Consider the following 20207-nt stretch of genomic DNA (forward strand, 5'->3'; position numbering starts at 1 on the left):
CTGTCTTCCAGCCTTAACCTCCTTCTGCTCCTGTCAAGTCTCTGCCTCCCTGCCCTGCTCATAAGCTTGACTCCTGTTCCAGCCTTTGGCTTGGCTCCTTCATCCTGACTTTGGCTTACTCTTCATCTTGGTATGCCAATCCCAGCTCTGGTTTTAACCTTCAGCTTCCCTCCTCAACACTAATCCTGGCTTCATCCTTAGCCCGCTACTTGTCTGCTACATCTTCACTTGCCAATATGCCAAACTGACATTGCAACCATCAGATGAGATCTTGCTCCACTCACTAGGTGGGCCATCTATGTCCTGGCAGCTTATAGTTTGAGCAGCCCAAAGAGACCAAACATAGAGAGGGGATGAGCTTAACATGGAGGTCCCTTCTGGAATGTCCACAGTGGAAACCCTCTCACTTTGTCAGCTTAGGACTTTATAAAACAAGTTAAATATTAGCATTTTTTTTGGTAACCACACTCTGGCTTTTATGCCTCACTACCTGTAATCCCTTAGAATATTTTTCCTGTAGTCAATAAACTTGTTTTATGTAATCCAGTGTGCATGCATTCAGGTACCAAAAAGTTCAGAGAACGGAACATTACTACCTTCACCATTTTGTGAATTTTCATCAACATGATTGGGTTCCCCTGATACGCCTGGCAGAATTCATTCACAGTAATGCAACTCACTCCTTCACCCAAAGTGCGGTCTTTGTGAACTGTCAGAAAACCCCATACAAGCAGCTACAGCCTCGGTCCTCCATCTCCAACAAATTAATAAGGAACAATTCATGGAACAATCCGGCCCCCATCCTACCTACCAGAAAATAGAGTGACCTTCAAACTCAAGCTCCTGAAGTCCTTCAAGCTCTCTCTCTTTTCAAACCAATCAACAAGATCTTCCCTGGTCAGATGAATCCATAACCATCCTACACAGTGATCAAAGGACAGGAAGAGCATGAGGTCCAACAAATCCTGTCTTCTCAGATGAGCCAGGTAAATTCCATCATCTTTTAGAATGGAAGGGGACTGAGCCAGAAAAATAATCCCAGGAGCTCATAAATATCCATACCCAGTCCAGTTACAGGAATTTCACCAGTAGCATCCTAACAAACCAGAACCAAGGGGCACCTTAAAAGGATGGATCCCTAGGAGAGGAGGAACTATAATGGAGCATAGCTAGCAAGCCAACAGGCTATGGAAACCCATTAGCTCAGCTAAGAGCAGGCCACACTTTTTTCTTGATTGCGTGGGAGCAACTATTAGAGCCCTGCCAGAGATCAACAGTTGGTCAATATATGTAACTACAGCTGTGATTGCTCTGTTCTTACCTCCAACCCCTGTACCAGCCCTGACCCATCTGCTCCAGTCTAGTCTTTGCTTTCCTGCCCTGCTCCTGACTCTTGTTCCAACCTTTGGCTTGGTTTCTCCAGCCTGAATTCAGTTTACCATTCCAATCCTGACTCCAGTTCTGACCCTTGCTTTGGCTCGTGACCCCAGTTCCAGCTTCAGCTCCAGCATCGTACCCAAGTCCTGGATCTGACTCTGAATTTCCACTAAAGCCACCAAATAAGGTCCTCTCCATCTATTTTTCAATTTATTTAGAAATAAAAACAGATAACTAATTTTAGACTTCTAATTTAAACACATTGGTTTTATAATTTTCTATAATCCCAGAATGTGACTAAATTGAACTGCAGCCATTTTCGGTGTATTAAGCCATCACCGATTAAAAGCAGAACACTACATAACTTGAATAACTGTCAGGGCTCTCATAGGTAAGGCCAAATGGCTGCAGCTGCAGACTTTCTGATCAGAACGGGAGGAGTGGAAGAGTTAGCAGGCCAAAAGAATGGAAGAGAGTGAGCAAAGAGCGACCTTGAAAATTTTATTGTTCCCATGAAAAATGCTTCTCTGATAAGAGATGAGCAATTTGTCAAAGATAGGAGAACTGGTGACCTATTAAGGGTTTTGTATTTTGTGAGAGTTAGCCATAGAAGATTAAGTAAAAATAAATGCCTTGGAGCAGTCCAAGGGAACCTTTCTTTGGCAAGGATCTGAAACCTAAACTTTCTATCATCTGGACTGAAGGAAAGCCCCTAGAAGCCTGGCTGTTGGTCATGCGAAACCATGACACACTTGAAGTAATTAATGTTTGGGGTTCTCTAAACCTACTGCTAGAGCATATATATTGTGTGCACTTGAGATCTAATAAAAGTAGTTTTAGGCAAAAAGCACTCTAGTTTGCATCATACATTCATCAGACAATGGAGCTGTATCCCCATTGATTTATTCATGACAGTCCTGGAGAGAAACATGTAAATTACCACTGCTTTGGATAAAGAAATCCCTGGGCAACAATCCTGCCCACCGACCTCCAGGAAGCATCATAATATTGTATCATTCCACTATTTTTGCATGCCAAACAGCCGGCTGTTTTTGCTCTGTTTAATAGCCAGCAGTTCCCACTCAACCTCTTTCGCTGATTGACTATGATGTTTTGGAGATGGGTGAGGAAAAGACTAAGTTTTCCTCCCTGGCTGACAAAATGGTGTGGTCTGTTCCTAGGCAGAAGGTAGCCTTTAGTATTTACACAGAGCTATTGAGCAACATGAAAAGGTCTCCTTTAAAAGTTCCAGAACTAGACCCATCTCATGGGCAAGAAACAGGATGGTCAGTTGAGGAAGAAGCATATACAGAAAAACAGGCAGGAGCAGAGATAATGTCCCCCAGGAACACTGGGAGTAATACAGTCACAGATGACCTTAAATAATGTATTTCTTTAGAACCCAGCTCTGGCCTCCTAGCATTTGGTGATGGTTTGGATGCTGAACTATAGCTTCTCTGGCCCAGTCCACATCCCACTCAAATCAGAACAATTTCTACTGGCTTCAGTAGAAGCTGGATCAGCCACCTGCTGTGACGGAATGCTAAAGAGGGTAAGTGTGCCCATCCTTATTCTGCATTATTACACCACTAACATGGCCCCATTGTACATGTAAAAACTGTTTTCCAATTTTTCCCCACAGAGGCTCTGTTGAATTTAGCAATTTTTACAAATATCTATTTAATCAAATCCCAATGGATGCTGTATGAAACTTTAAATGAAGAATGAATGACTACAAAATTTTTCATACATCAATCTTAACACATCAATCTTAACCTTCTACATGCATTATGTGAGTAAGTATTCTTTTTCTGTATACAGGTTCTGATTCCTGGAAGAGTTCAGTGGACAGACAGACCCTGTGTCTATAGAGAATCCAAATGAAGCCAACAAAGGTCTCTGCATGCACAGCTGTTTGTCTGCCTGCATGTCATTACAGAAACAGGAATGAAAAGGGAATAAAACTGTAGATATACACATATTTCATAACCATTTATGATGTTAAAAGGACAAATATGGACCTACAGGCTGCAGGTAGAGCTAATCAGGTCAGTGAATATTTATATTTTAGACATATCTATAGACGAATATTTGAATAATACTCCTAGAGAAATCTCTGTAAATTAAGCTGAAAAAATTGCATTAAGCAGCATTGATTGCTAAGGACTTAACCAACTTTCCACTATAGGCTGGAGCATTCCAACTCCTTCATGAAAAGCTTTTTCCACCACAAACATTCGCCTGCTTCCATAGACAGAAATTTTTATGACAAATTTGATAAAACAGAAGCTATTTACAAGTCACAGAGGTATGAGAAGTGTGCAAAGTTTATTTACAAATAAGCGCCACTATAGCGCTCTATGTATTATATGAAAATCTTTGAAGGCCAAGGGTCCTTGTGGCTCCTCCAACTCACCAATACTTTTTTTTTATTTTGATTTTTGTTACAGCATGGGCCAAATATTCCACTCAAACACTCTCACTGACCTAAAAGCTCCGTAGTTTAATGATTTGGCCTACCAACTTTTCCAAACTTGATTTATGCAGAAGATCTTGGCAAGATCCACTGACTTATTACTTTTGAGAAATGGAGCTGCATGTACTGGAAGTTATTCACTGCTGAGTTAGGACTACTCTCACATACTCCTAGTTCAATGTCTGCTGGAGAAGAATCATGACGCCAAGCTCATGCAATGAAGCATTTTGCTTGCGGTAACTGCTGTGTGTGAAGCTGTCGCCAATTATTTTACTTGCAGCCATTGCACTGGCTAAAGTGCTTCAGTACAGAAGCTCAGGACTGTCGTTCAGCACACAATAAAGACAGTTGGAAAGACAGACTGACACACAAACAGAAAAAGAACAGCCTTCAAAATCATCCCAGTGCAAATGACTGCACCATAATTTCAGTGGAGAAGAACACTGTATGGCTTGAAGGTAGAGTGTGAGGACCCTTTAAAGGCTAGATGGCCAGAGAGGGACTTGCTGTCACTGCTTCAGGCCAGGTCAGCATGTGGACACAAACCCATTTTCCCGCCTCAAGTGAGTAGAAAAGGGGTGGGGAGGGGGAGAATTTACATGTATGGTGATGCAGGAAAAACCCACTTATCTAAGACCAGTTGGATCAAAACTCCCCCACAAAAAAAAGAGTTATGTCCTGTGTTTTGCCATGATCCACTAAAGGCATTACACCATGTTTTCCTTTCTTGGGGGCAAGGAAGGATTTTTTTCCAATCACTGCCCAATTGGCCAAGAGGGGGATGGGGTGGGGATTGCCTTCCCAACAGTGGGCTGGGGGCTCAGCTGGGGCAAACATGAAATGGGGGTTAGGATGCAATGTAGCAACTCTTAATTTAAGCATGGGGCACAAGTCTAATAGAGGTACTTCATAGGGGAGTGATACAATAATTAGATAAAATATATTGGCAAAGGATTTGAATAAATGATTTTTAAAGGAGCAGAAATAGGACTTTTATGACTCACATACCAAGGAGCCAACTCCCCTCCTCCTTTATAACCCCTCTTTAACTGTATTCAAGTGGGGGAAGGGAGTGGCTGGGTCCCTGTGGCATGGTGGTGGATGACCAAGATTAGCAAAATGCAAGGGCTGCCTGCAGCCCTATCCTGGATTTATGACAATGATTACAGATGTATCTGCACTGTACAATCGTCTGGTGGATACGCTGACATTTAGGAAGAAAGCTGAGGCTTAATCAAACCACATCCAGTTTCTCTTGTCCATCTTGCACAGCCGGACAATTCTGCTCTGCTAGTTTTTCCATTACTCCGCCCATCTCAGACACTGTTTCTCCTTTCCAACCAGCTGAGAAAGAGGAATCTCCTTTTTAGACTACAATGGCATTTATAAATTGGCTGCAAAAGATGCTGATGTGAAATACAAGCCCCAGTTTATTCCAGAGGCTTGCAGCAGCATCACCACTGCAACATCTGCTTATTATTTGCTGTAATAATTTCTGAACAGACATGTAAAAGGCTAAAGCGGTTCTGTGTCAGGTTTCCTGAGTGGCAGTGCAGTCTGGTTACTTAGCCCAGCCACACTTTTGTCCAGTATAAAAAAAATAAATAAATAAATCAAAGCTTATGATCAAAAAATGTGGGATTTATGTTTTTTTGTTGAGACGCTCAGATTCACTTCTGTTACACAATCAAGGCACAGCAAGGTGATGAATATAGAAATATATGCAGGCTGAAGAGACAATGTGAGAGGGGGAACCTTAGTTTCAGCCATTTACTTTTACCTTACATAAAGCTAAGTTTTTTGAACTGACAAAACCATTAGCAAAATATCTCTCATTCAGTTTACAGGAGACAGTTTATGTACCCACGGGGGATAAAAAAAGGAAAAGGAAAACAGGCTGCGTGTCTCTGGATCAATGACTAGCATTACTACAGCCTCTATTACGGAAAAGCTATATTCGTGCCAAGGGCTTAAGGCCCATCTCCAACATATTTGCAGAGGCCCTGTGAGGAAAATTGTTCCATGAGGCCCCTGAATGACATATGCTGCGGTGAAATTACTGGCCTACTCCACCAGCTCCTATTCCCACACCTTCAGTTACTGCAGAAAACACAGTAGCACCAGCTTCCCATTGCTAATAGTTTGATAGCATCCTATCAAAAGATGAAGGGAATTAGTACAATATATAGAGAGAGGACATAAAAAGCAGGCACCATAGGTAAAGCTCAGTTTACTCCTGCACTCTGTAAGCTACACCTGGCCTTAGAGCTATCTTTGGCCCTCATTTAATTCTCTTCACGCATCCAGGCTACTAACAGCCCTTGCCGCTTCTTTCCTCACTAGGCATTTAATGTATTGCAAAGTTTTCTACCTTTCTATTTCAACACATAAGGTGCTTGACGACATCCAAGTCCAGCTTTGATAAGGACAGCCTTCTTTTCTCTGAGCTTACCAATGCTCATTTTGCTATACCCCACCTCCAAACCCATGCAAAAGCTTGTCTCGTACATACAGTATCATGTTTAAACTCCATCAATGTTGTCCTGCACAACTCTGTCCCAGTCTGTATCTCAGATCTACTTTCTCACCATGTTCACCCTTGCTTTCTTTTTTTCAGTCCACAAACAATGCTACCTTCTGTCCCTTATTTTCCTTTCCTCATCTGTTTCTAACTGCTGACTTCTGTACCTACAATGATGTCCAGGGGGCCAGGTACCTACCCTCACCTCATTCAAATCCCCCTAAAGATGAAAGACTCACAATAGGCCACGTCACACTAATGCACATTCTACTCTAGCATTAAAACCGAACTGTGCTCATTTACATCAGCCATGGACCTGACTCTATAGTTTTACTTATTACTCCTAATTCTAACATGCAGGTATGTATAATCTTATGTTCCACTCTCAAAGATTCAATTCAGTAAGCCCATAATTACACCTTAAATAGTTCAGCTTCAGAACAATGCCACTCCTTCACCAATATACTGTTCACCACTCCATGAGTTTTCTTTCAGTGTACTCAAATCATATTTGGAATCACTTCCAGAAAAAGAGGGATAGGAATCCCTTAAATATGATTTCCACAGTGTTACATGGGATAACACTCTGCCTGACCCCCTCCTCCCTTAATTTGCTTTCTTCTGCTTTAAGATTTTTTGAGGAGACAGCTCAATTCTGATAAGGCTATATAGGTAAAGCTTCTGCTATCTTAATTATTCCCACTTCTTTTTTCCAGGAGTAGTAGGGAGATGAGGAAGAACAAAGGCAGAATAAGGGATTCTCTTCAGTGAATTCTTTGGCCTCCTAATACTTTGGAGGACTATTCTCAAGCAGTCTGAAGTCTCCTTTAGTCTGCTAAGATGCCTGGCTGTCTTGCTGATGCCATTTCCTCTTCATTAAGTGCTGTTCCTTTACTGTGAATGCTTAGTTCAATACAGGGAGCATGACCTTTCATGAACAGATGTGGTCTGTTGCAGTCTCTTGGAACAGCAGTCATTAAAAAGTCCAGCTCTTATTTGTTTTAAAACTTTACTAGACTACTCTTAAACAGAAAAAAAGAGACAAGTTGTTTCTCTTGGACTACCCTGGTTGGTTTACCCTGATACACTGTGCATCTATTTTCTACCTCCCAGCTTCCTGTCCTGTGACGCTTCTAGCTCTTACGGGCTCTGACCTGTCAATATTTTTCCTCCCTCCTGATCCAAATCTCTTTTACTGATCTAAAACGGAGCTCTTCTTCCCCAATATTTTGTTACGATGCATGTTTCTCCAATCCATCAATGTATGGACATATTCAGGGGAATGTGAGAAGACGGAAAACAAGAGGTCAGACTATTTTTTTAATGTTTATCATCAAGAACTTCCTAATAAACTGAACTAGAAGACCAACGTTTTTCTACAAATGGACAAAAACACAGCCCTGGCAGTGGTTCGTTCTGAGACAAGGTCAAAGAACTCATGAAAGAAAAAAAAAAAAAGGAAAAGAAAATACAAATATCCACATTATCTAGCCATGAAACACAGGCTCCCTATTAGCTTTTTTTTCAAAACTGTAGTTGATCATTCTGAGCTCTTCTGAAGAGTTTCCACAGAACACACAAAGGAATTCCCGACAAGTCATCTCTCATATCCCCACCCCGTCTCCAAAGTAAGTAAAAGATTTTAAAAGCAAAGGCTGGGTGGCCTCCATTTTCCCATTTCACATTCTGCATGAGTTCTAAGGAACATAAGGAATTGCTAAGAACTATATTGACTTTAAGGTTAGAATTAAAAGTATCACTTCCATTTTCTTCAATATCTACACATGCTACAGATAGTCATTTAAAACAGTTATTCTGATTGTATAGTAATAGAGCAGTTAGTTCAGATTATGATGCTATGTATAGTAATAACTTTTTACACTGAGAATTAGTGAGTCATGGTAACATATAAAGAAACATTTATTTACTACTGTATTACAGCATGCTAAGCCAATCCGTTTTCTTATTAACAGCGAGGGGCTGGTGGAATAAATCTACAAGGAAGCAAATCTCAGGGCTTTACATTTTAAACATCAACTAAAATGTACACCTCTGAAACAGGAACACTTCAAAAAAGCTCTTGTATCATATGAATAAACTCAAGGGTTTAAATAAATAAAATAGCCTACCAGTCTGTCCCACAGAATAGTCCCAATGGCTACTACTTGTAACAAAAAAGTACAGGTGACAGATGACATCCTCCATTAACCCCCAGTGCCTCTCTTTATGCCCACTGATTGCCCATCCCAAACCCCTGCTGTGGTGCAGCTATCACCGTGTGGTGCCTGGCACCCTTTTAAGAGTCACTGACTGCAATGAAACACAATATTCCTGAATGCTCCCTTTTTTGAAATAACAGAGACAAGGGTTAGGGTTAACAGAGACAAAATAACAGATACAAAAACACATTTCACTTCTACAGAGCAACTTTTAGGAGGATAATGTATGTACTAAATTTTTACCTATAAGTTTGAACAAGTCTATTGACCTCCCTTTCATCACTTTGTCAGCTTCATGAGAGCGCTGTCCCTTGTGTGTGAAGTGCTTTGAACTGAACTTCCAGGGAAGTTTTCATTTCATGCTTCATTTATGAAAATTATCTGCAGTTGAATCAAGTTTAGATCGATTGCATGATATTGCATACACATTTACATTGCAAACTATTGCAAGGGCTGTCTTTTGTTATAAATTTCCAAGTTCCCTAGACAGTTAAACCCTTACGCTGCTATTGAACCTCTGGGCACTCTTGTATTACAAATTAATAACAGACTTCATCTTATGTCACTGCAGGTAAATTGACTGCATCACTTAAAGCCGAAGGGCAAAACCAAATTGGGAGATCTGACTCATTTTAATAAAAGAGCATCTTATTCATTTAGGCTATGTCTATCTTAGAAGCGTCTGTTGACAGAGTGCATCTACACAGAAAAGCAAATAGACAGACCAATCCACTCTGTCAACAGAGACCAGCCAGACTGGCCTGCCCTCTGTCGACAGAATGGTTGACCAGAAGCTCTGCAAACAAGGCTGCCCAGCGAACCAGAAGCCCTCTCTGTCGACAGAATCATTATCCCTCAAAAATTTGAGGAATAACACTGTCGAGACAAATGCAGAGTTCTGTCCAGACTGTTGACAGAACGCTTTGTGTGTAGACAGTCCCTGAGTTAGGTTGACAGAAGGCCCCTTCTGTCGACAAACTCTCTGGTGTAGACACAGTATTCCTGTGTGAAATCTAGACTCAAGCTATGATCAATCTGCCAACAGAATTTTCCCAATGCAACATTATTTGACTAACTGGTTTGTGGATCTGTTAGACAAAGGGTCAATGGGCACAAAACAGACATCAAAACACTCCAGATCCACAAACCAGTTAGTCAACATTTTAACTGAATGGGGCATTCTGTCAACGACCTAAAGGTATGTGTGTTACAGAAAAGGAATTATCGCACCGTTTTGGAAAGAGAAACATCTGAGCTGGCTTTTATATTCAAATTTGGCACATTAGCACATGGTTTAAATCGTGATGGGAACTTTCTGAGTCACTATAGGGGCTTGTCTGCATACTTGGCTCAATCTAATACTTGATCTCCCCCCCCCACCCCTCCACTCTCTGATTTGCTCACCTTGATTATCTTTTTCTGATTTGTCCTCCTTGCTTACTGTTTTTGGTTCTCTGTGCCTCAAATATTGAGTCTGTTCTGGTCTGGCTATGGTCTGAAGAAGTGGGTCTCTCCCACGAAAGCTCACCTAATAAAGCATTTTGCTAGTCTTTAAAGTGCTACTTGACTGCTTTTTGTTTTGATAGTGTATAGACTAGCACGGCTTCCTCTTTGTTACAGTTTTCCTAGTTTCTGCTTCAAGTCAGGCTTTGACACTTCATGACAGAGCCGTACCTGCCTTACAGAATTCTCCTTATGCTAACTCATGCAGTTATTCATATAGAGCCCCAGTTCTGCAAACATCTATGCATATACTAAAATTCACAAAAACAGTTGCTCTTAAAGAAATCAAATGAGACTAGTCATGTGTTTAAAATTTTAAGCATAACCTGAAGTATATCCCAAGTCTTCTGAACAATTTTTACCCATGTGTGCTGCCAAACCCATACATGGATTCTTAACTTGGTTTTCAGAATAAACCTACACAACCAATAGTAATGTAGGTGAACTGAAACCACGACAAAGATGATTTCAGAAGCCAGAGGCAGCAAAAAGAGTACTCTTTTTAAATATATGACAAATGAAATACCTCTTCGCCACAAATGCAGCAGCTCTTCAGTAGTACTTCATAATTTAGGATGGGTAAGATAAGACTCCCATGTCAGTTCTATTATTGAGTGCTGACAGTGCACTTCATAAGGCATGGCAAATATGCTGTAAAAGATGAAAACAGTAGAATACCCTTTCTAAACACCGGGGCTTTTACACAACTATTGCTTTCACTTTCAGCATTATGGGAAAACAGCATGAATAGAACATCAGTTAACTTCTATCATGTGATTATCCATATCTTTCTATATTTTAAGTTCTTCAAAGCAAGAAATATATCTGTTTCTTGTAAAGTGCAAAGTAAGTGACATTACTGTGAAATATTTTACAACTTCCGCTAAGGAATGTTAAAAATAACATTTATGTGAATTATAAATCCATGAATCATTCCATGTGCACATGGCAGGACTTCTTCCCGTAGGCTTGCCAAGGAGGAGATTCGCCATTCTGGACTGCAGCTTTAGAGCCATACCTTTGAATGCTTGTGACACTGAGCCAAAGGACTACATCTCCAGTTACTTAATTTTTCTAGTTTGCTTTAAGCAACTCCGGAGAATGACCCTGAAGTAATAAACAAGTTTATGGTGAGGAAGAGAAATCTTGCAGAGATATTGTTGAAGTGCTGAGCAAAAGAAGTGCATTTTGAGGAGGGATTGGAAGATGACAAATAATTTGCTACACAGGAAGCAAGACATAGCAGCAATAATGAAGCAACCTGAAAGAAGGAAGTGCAGGTAAGAGAAAGATAACAGAAGTGAGGAGTAATAAAAATAGGAGAAAAAACAGGCAATGTAAAATTCTGCAAGGCCTTGAAGGTGATAAGTATGAAAAATTTAAGAACAGACTGTTATGGTTTGTTATGGGTTGAGAAAGGACATGAGGAAGCAAGACAGGAGAAGGCTGCTGTAGTAGAAGTAGAGATAGTGAAGGCACCAGGACATTGGCTTTAGCATTGGACATGGAATACTGTCATTAAGGTTAAATAACAAATCAGTGAGAACAATGGAATGAACATTCAGGTTGCACATACAGAACGGGGCAAGAAAAGTGGAGATACTGATGGCACAGGGAAAGTAAATAGCATGATTAGATAAGAATGGATCTTACTAGGAATCACAACTTTTAAAACTGTTGACACTGATTCTCAAGGATTCCACAAAGCTGTGCTAATGACAGGACACAGGAGAGGAGGCAGCAGGCTATACGCTCACACTCCTTCAGTGTCTATTTAAAAAAAAATCTAAGTGTTCATGAAAGCCACATTGTGGTATTCACTTCTGGACATCACAAACTGAAGGATATCTGTAAGAACTCCAGCTCCCTCGAACTAAATGTGTTCACCTATTTTTCTCCTCTCATCAAGCTGTAGATCCACCCTATGCTGACCTTTAAACAGACTCACAGACAAAGACTGCTAGCTGCAAACCATCATGACAACAACTCAACCTTCTGACTTGGACAGAACATTCATCAGAGACCTGAAGATGTAAAGGTTTGTAACCCACCAACAGTTTACTAAGCCACCCTACGCTTTTTTGAGAGCATCTTTTTATAGGTATTAAAAATTCAAGTTGAGTGCACCATACTGTTAAACTCACAAAATGCAGAGTAAAATGCACAATGCACTGTTTTTCCTTCAGATTTGTAGTAGAATACTCTTAACTACAATCCTAGCTTGAGTCCTGCTACTTTCAGGATTCAGTATAGAATACACTCTGGAACTCATCCAGGCAGTTATCTGAGAACTTCAAGTCAGTAAGGGATTCATGTCAGACTATAGACAGACATTATGTGTGGATCAGGATATTGCCATGTGTGTCTTCCCTCTCTCCTTAACAAACCATAAAAATAGACTAAATTAATGTTTTCCTTTTTCCCAAAGATGTGACACTAAGGGACTTCGGGTAATTAAAAAACGTCTACTATGACACCCCAGAACTGATCCTAGTCAGTTACATCACATATGAGGGGGAAAACAGATGATGTTGCAGTTGAGCTCCAGCAAGACCAAGGGAGCCGAGCCAAATCCGAAAAAGGGGAATCTGGAAGGAGTAATTTATTAGCACTGTCTCAGTAATTCAGGACATTTTGCTTGTTCCCAAAGTGTGGCCCTCTGTTCTGCGCCCACCCCTCCTCTCAAAATAACAGCCATGCATGGGGAGGAAACTTCTGTTTTGAATTAGCAGCTTTTGTTTAAGAGCATGAAATGGCAGTACTAGGCAACAGTCCAAAATAGGAAAAAGAGAGAAATGTTACTTGCTTCAAACCATAAAATTCAATATCGTGGTAACAAACAAAGCACTTGCAATGATTATAAATTTAGTTACTTGCATTGCATCTAGAGGAAGGAGAGAAGTATCAGTTTGGTACACTCAGAATTAACAAAGCAGCCTATGTAGGGACCCTCCACTGTTCTTAATTTGAAAAGTTTTACAGGCTGCTGGCACAATTTCACAATAATATTTTTAGCAAGTAATGTTTAATCTTTGCCTGGATACTTCTGAACAAAGCCACTTTGCTCCTCCTACGACAAAAGAACACCTTCCCACTCCACTATTTAAGAAGGTTTTCTTGGGTGACCACCATCTGGAAGAACCTGGCAGCATACTGCCCAAGCCAACTGCCAGCCCTCTCAAGCAGCTCCTTTCACTGCTTTCCAGCAGTTCCAAGAACCTTACAGTCAATATATGCTCAAGGATCATGACCATCTGAAAGAAGTTTAAGCAAGCCTTTGAAATCCTATCACTAAAGATACACAAGTCTCCCCTCCACACAACTTCCTCACATCTGCAAAACTTAAAAACCAACATAAGCTGTGTACTGTTAAAGGTTCATGAAATAATAGTGACTGAAAGACTGTTCATACATGTCTATACTGGTAGATGGGAACTTTTTGTGGATTATAGCAGTTGTCTGATATCCCTCCTCTTCACTCTTACCAATGGCACTAATGTTTAGTGGGAGCATCCCTTCTACAACTGCTAAGTGACTCACCATGAAGAAAAGAGAAACAGGTATGTTTCTGAAACTTATCCAAACTACGCAGTCTGAAGTCCACGAGACTCAGCTATGGTGGGAGCAGGGAATGCACAAAGAAATCTTCCATTTCTTGAAACAAAATGATCCCGATGCTGGGGCATTTAAATGATCAAAGGCCAGAACTCTATACTCAACCTGGAGTGCAGTTCCTTCTGACCAGCGCCATACAATCCTACTAGCAATAGTATGTTTGGCATCCAACGCCACAGAATAATAAAGAACTGCTGTGAAAATATCTTTAGCCCAGTGTGATGCAACTATATGACCATACCCTCCACTTCCTCATTCACACCACTTTCTTGATTTTCTATTTTGCACAAATACAGATTTAGCCTTGTTTATAGTACCAAGTTGACAATTTCCCAAAGCAATAGCCCCCACTTCTAAAAACTGATAAACCAATGACTGTCTGTGCAGTAACACAGACGACAGATGTGGTCCTGCTACTGTCTGCCCTCAAAGATTTCTTCAACTGCACAGCACCTGCAGTGGCACTAGTAACCGGCCTGTGATAAGGCACCTTAAAATCATCAGATAACAACTGCAAGGTCAAGTGTAACCTGGACAGGTTACACATTATACAACATGCAACGAGAACACTAGAAGTGTTTTCTCGCTGAGATACAGCCTAATCAAGAGTAATGTTCATCTGTCCTTTAGTCTTCCAAAGACTTGCTACACAACCATGCTTCATCAGTTCAGCTGACAGTTAAAATCTGTCCTTGATTCGGTCCATATGTGGTAGAGTAAGGCTACAGAAGCCAAGTAAACAAAAAAGTGTTCCATTATAGCACACTGCATCAAATCCCTTTAGTTCCTGGGCCTTGTCCAAAGTGACCATCCTGCAGAGCAGAGCACATTTAATCACTTTCTGCACTTGGACAACTCTCCCCACAATAGGGTTTCCAACCCCAAACTGACTGCCCCCACTGACCAGTAATATTTGTGATTGCAAACGTCAAGAAAGACTGTTATCAATTTCCCCGCTGTCAGAGCCGTTCTCATTTGTGTCTCTTTCTTCACAGGGCTGAGGTGAGTTTGGGCTTGAATGTGGGCTTCTGCATCCAAAAGTTCTGGAGCCACTGCAAATACTGATTGAACCTCTCTAATCTGGAACTGTCTTGTCTGGCAAACTCCATAATCTGGCATGATTTTCGTTAGCCAGATTTCCACTTATCATGGGTGTGGCCAAGTTTCCCATGGTCCCATAAAATTTGTTTTTAGCCCCCACACCTGACTCAGTGTTCTGTGTTGTTATTTAGCTGTAATTTACTCCTAACTTTCTCCCAAGAGCCCAGTAAACAGTGGAAGTGCTGGTCATGCAGCTAGACAAAATTGACCTCCCGTGTTTCAGCAAATTCTTTCACTCAGCACCACGCAGGTTCAAAGGGTTCCGGGCTAAAGAGGTTCGACCTGTACAAAAGAGTTCCATGCTGTATGCTTACAATGGTCAAGACAGATCAGCAAATGGGTATTTTTTTTCATATTTCAGGTGGCAAGATAGCAGCTGTCACCCAGGGAGTACCTCAGTGCCAACTGCCAGAGGGCATTTCACACCATAAGGTTCACCAGGCCTGACAACAATCAGTGCTCCAATACACTGTCATAATCTGTACCTGAAAGATGTCCTATGCAAACTGGTAATGTGTGTTGTATGTTCAGGCAGTGTAACAGAGTTGTATGTGTGTGTTGCAAACACATTCCTCAAACATGTTTGCTAGACAGTGCGTAAATACAGCCTATCCTAGACAATGTGATTTCACAGACTTGATGTGTACCTACTTTAAATTATGGTGTGACCTAAGAGAGAAAAAAGCATATTTGCATATACTAAAAACAAAGTCATCAGACAAGCAAGTGGGGACATCTGAGTACTTAATCTTGATGGATGCAGACTATACCCTATAAAGCCTTCTTGACTCCTGAAATCAGGTCAGTTGACTGAAAAACATAGAAGCACAGGCAAAAAACACCATTTGGAAATCCTTCACCTGAGGTGACAAAGAAACCAGGGTCTAAACTGATCCCAGAAGAATAACTGTGTTGAACAAGGACCTCTAGTATAAATCAGATTTTAGTCTTAATCTCTTAGAAGCAGGTTTTTAACCATTTCTATCCAGACTCATTCTACCTAGTATCATTTAAACACTGTTATTAAAACACTTGTTAAAACTCCTATTTGTGCTGTTTTTAAAGGGACAGTTACATATTTAAGACCTCCTCTGCATGTCCTTACTTTTTCTTAGAAATGGACAAATTATCCTGTATATTCCATCTCTCCCCTCACCCCCAGCAGTGGTGGGTCCTGCCACAGGCCAGATCCCTCCCTGCCAGCCACCTGCCCACCAGCAGCGATTGAGGGGTCCAGTTGCTGGCTGTAGGGGTGAGCATGCAAGGCAGGTTGCAGGGCAAAGCTACAGTGTGTGTGGTCAGCTGTTCCCACCGCTAGTCCATCAATTCAGCCCTTTGTCAGCCAGCAGGCTCTGTCTCTCTTCCTGTTTCCAGCTGGCACTGGCTGCAGTGGCTGGTAAGTCCAAGGGACTGACCAGATACATATCCACCCATCAGCCCTTTACATTTTGCACTTCTCCCTGATTTTCCTCTTCATGTCCTCAGCCCCACTGCTCCTCCATATTCTCTCTCCTCCACCCCCTGCTAGGGTGTGCCTCACTTCCAGCACTATGTGGAGAAACAGCACTTAGCCTCTGGCTGGGATGACATCCTCCAGCCTGGGGCGCTGGCCAGGAGGAGCAAGATTCTTGTATGAGCCAAAGCCCCACAGAGCACTGCCCTGGGGATGCCTCTCAGCGAAGCTCTGGAATGGCCAAGGGAAGGCAGGGTAGAAACAGTTTCCAGTCTGTTTGCATCCTGACCCCACAGAAGCCCCTGAGCAAGGGCTTAGAAAAGTCTTCACCCTCTCCCCTACAAGCCTCAAGTCCTGCCCCCAGTCATCTTAGGGCTAATCTGTCCCCCATGCACCCTCACCTGCTGAGCTACCTCCCTGGCTGGACGGATTCACTGAAGCCCAGGCAATCAGGTTTTGTGGGTGCTGGTGCACAATGCATCCTTAGTGAGCAACCCCTGCCTGCCCTGTAGCCAAGAGACAGGATGGGGGGTGGGTCATGGCCGTGATCAGCAGCAGCCAGGAGGTGTTAGCTGTCTTTTGCCATTGGGCAGGCAGAGACAAGCTGTTTCCAGCTATGGTGGGGTAGGGACAGAAGAAGAGATGAGCTCTGCAAAGACACGAGCCAGGGGTCTTTCCTTCCCCTGCTCCTTCTCCCCTGCCACTGGAAGCAGCTCCCATCCCTTCCCTCCTGCACAGTGCCAAAAGACTGCAGCTGGCCACATTCTGGTGTGAACCCTGGCAGAAGTCGGGGGCAGGGGCATATGACTGTGGGTCCCCTCCACATGGTGCCTTGGCAAGATAGAGTGCTAAGAGAGGCAGGTCCAGCAGGCATGGAGGGCAGAAAACCACCTGGTAGGAAGGCTTGGATTAGTTTGTCACCCTCCCCAACATGTGAGAGGTGTACAGGAGTATGTGCATGTCACTTCTCCCACAGACGGGGGTGCGGGGAGAGTGAAGGGAGAGTGTGTGTGTGTCTCCCCAATGTAAACCCTAAAACTTTAATGATACTGTGTAGTTGGATTTTTTTTTAACTATGTTACTTTTTAACAAGGGCTCAGTCAACTTGGGAATTTCAGCATTTGTTCTGCATAGTTCTCATGGATTCCTGTTGAACTCACTTGAATATGAGTAATCTTACTGGAGTCCTGAGTTCAGCCTATTAAACTATGGTGAAGTTACACCTGTTTCACTGTTACAAATCCATCCCAGTATTGTATCTATAACCTAGCAAACTGGTGTACATTTTGTTTCTTTGGAGGCAGAAAACTTGGTCACAGATGTAATAATCAGCGAAAGGGACTGGACACCACAGGGGAGATGGCTTTAGGGAGACTTGAGACTGAAAAGGCAGCTGGAGTCACCCTGCAAGGGTCACTGGGTTGAGAGGAGCTAGAGTGAGATCTTGTGCTGACAGCATGCTACTAAAGGCTTCTGAACCAAAAGAGCACAGCACAGAAGCACCCATAACTCCAGGGCAGGCAGTCACAACTGCTCAGGAGAATTCCTCATAAGATCACAGTGCAAAAGGGAATATATTAGGAAATGGAATACGAAGATCTGTGGAAATTTGACCTCATGCTTCCATTGTTCCATGAACCAAGCAAGCGTATGCCACAAAATATGGCAGTGGCACCACAACACACTGCAAAAATTTTCCACAATGTAGCATGCCAGACAGTGACATGAGCACATTGGGGTGGTTCACCTCAGTGCCTGGAGTTCTTTGAAAATACAGCCTGACGTGCAAGGGTACACTGATTCAGAAAAGGGAGCCAAATGTGAACACACTTGCATTCATGAATTCCAAAACCAGAGCTATATCAACTGTAGAACACCAGCAGAACTTTTACTAATAAAAAAAAAAAAGTCTAGTGTAAGTATGTACCCCACGATAGAGACCTGTGGAATGGAGCACAGCAGCATTTTTAAAAGTGAGCAAACACATTGCACAACAGTTTAGGCCTGGACGAGAAGGTCACTATGTGTGAGTGAAACCGCACATGAAGCAGAGTTCATCAGAATGTCATTCACATAGGATTGTGATCAGGAAGATATGGTTGATACCTCTGCTCTTACACCAAATATTGCCACAATCATGAAATATCCCAACACATTTAACAATTCCCCTTATTTTGTTAGGATCTGCTGCAAACATAAGAGTAGGTCAAATGCCTTTAAATAATGTAGTAACGTAAACACCAATGCACTCTATTGCCATTTCAAAATACAGGAGTATAGTTCTTCGCAATACTCTAAATATCATCCTCCATTATAGCACTTAGATACCTCAAGCCCACAATGTCAGATAAGATGGCAGTCTTAAAGAGTTCCATATTTACATAGGAACAGAACGGTCACCTAGAAAGAAGAGTACAGGAACAATTTATGTAGCAGAATTCACACCAAACCTTCCAGATACTTCCATTTTGATATGGTAACTCATTTAAATGTTTTTAATCTTAAAAACACAGATACTCAGTTAAAATTTGACTTTATCCTGAAAATTAAAAAAACTTTACAAAGAATAGATTAATTATAAAGTAGCATCAGAATTCTAGACACATCATTTTGGTTGTATTAAAGAAATCAGTGGGACACAAGATAGTACAGTATATTTGTAAGTGTTTTTACTGTGAACCAGGTATGACAAGGCACATAGCTAAGCATCCAAGAACCAATTACTTTGAAACACATAGCCTTTAATATGTACGTGCTAATTAAATGCAAAATTACTAGTTGCCAATGTTGGAACAATCAGTGTGATGTCCTCTTTATTTTTAAAAAGTTGAAGGTCAAGGACTAAAACCCAGTTTAACTCCAGTGTAATTTTCTCTGGATATGCAAGAGTTCTGGAATTCATAAATACATAGCCTCTGCATCACAATACATAAAGCACTCAGTGTATTCCTTAGTGGAGGCTGTCTAAATTATACATAAAGAAAACAATCTCGTCTAGACAATAAGACTTGCTATTGTTTCACTGAAAAACCAAGAACGTCCAGTTGTGTCTGGGGTTATAAATCTTTTTGGTAACAAATGCCTATCTCAAAAAGGATTTTGAAACACTTTGGAATGAGTCATTCTTGAGTACGGTTTCCTAGGAATATATTTAAAGGTACAATATAACAATTTTTTTTTTTGTGAATTGTGACTGCCACTGTTATCAGCACTGAAGCAGCATATTTCTATGCACTGTGTCCTGCCACCCAAACAGCTGTTTCATACAGAATTAAGTCTGGACACAGACTGAGCGTTACTTATAACAAGTTAGGTAATTTCAGAATTGATCCATATTAGATCCTCCTCCCCTTAATTTCCAGAGCTAATTTGAAATAAGAGTCACTTTCATTTTCAAGTTGACAGTGCAGAATTTAAATAAGTACAAAGAGGCCATTATCTCATTACTTCAAACATTATGATATTCAGTTAAATTTAACAAACTGAAATATTGTAAAGAATTTGAGCCTGATTCTTCAAGATGCATAATAGCTTCTCCTAGAAAAAACTGATGCAGCTCTCTACATTTCAAAAAAAAAATCTTATCATAAACTCAGAAATAGAAGAATACAAGGGTATGTTACACTACAGTTATTCCAGACTAGTTTATTCCAGAGTTGTTAATCCAAAATAAAATATTCCAGAATAATGCGTCCACACTACAGGGAAGCCCCAGAATAAGCAACATTTATTTCAAAATAGTCCCTCTACATACAATAGACCTTATTTTGGATTAGATCCCCTGTTTTCCCCCGCTGAGAGAGTGCCAGATTACAGAGGTTTTAACCTCTATGCTGCACTTGCTCGAAAATGCACAATGACACTTGACAGCTTTCAGTAGCCATTGATGCAACAATTCTCGTAGTCTATTCCAGTTTTCCTCAACCAGTGTGCTGAGGCACA

At 41.4% G+C, this 20207-nt stretch overlaps 1 protein-coding gene and 1 long non-coding RNA gene across 2 annotated transcripts in view; one reads left to right on the forward strand and one right to left on the reverse strand.

The window, feature by feature from the left end:
* The window catches only part of FGF2 (fibroblast growth factor 2), a 45509-nt gene that overhangs the window by 19281 nt on the left and 6021 nt on the right, over positions 1–20207 (reverse strand). The gene's annotated exons all lie outside the window — the stretch shown is intronic.
* On the forward strand, positions 573–3533 carry LOC142012684 (uncharacterized). The gene is made up of 3 exons (XR_012645424.1): positions 573–986; positions 2777–2929; positions 3199–3533. It is a non-coding gene; the product is annotated as an uncharacterized LOC142012684 (long non-coding RNA).

The sequence above is a fragment of the Carettochelys insculpta genome, chromosome 4, assembly GCF_033958435.1.
Source record: "Carettochelys insculpta isolate YL-2023 chromosome 4, ASM3395843v1, whole genome shotgun sequence".
In the NCBI taxonomy this organism is placed as follows: Eukaryota; Metazoa; Chordata; order Testudines; family Carettochelyidae; genus Carettochelys; species Carettochelys insculpta.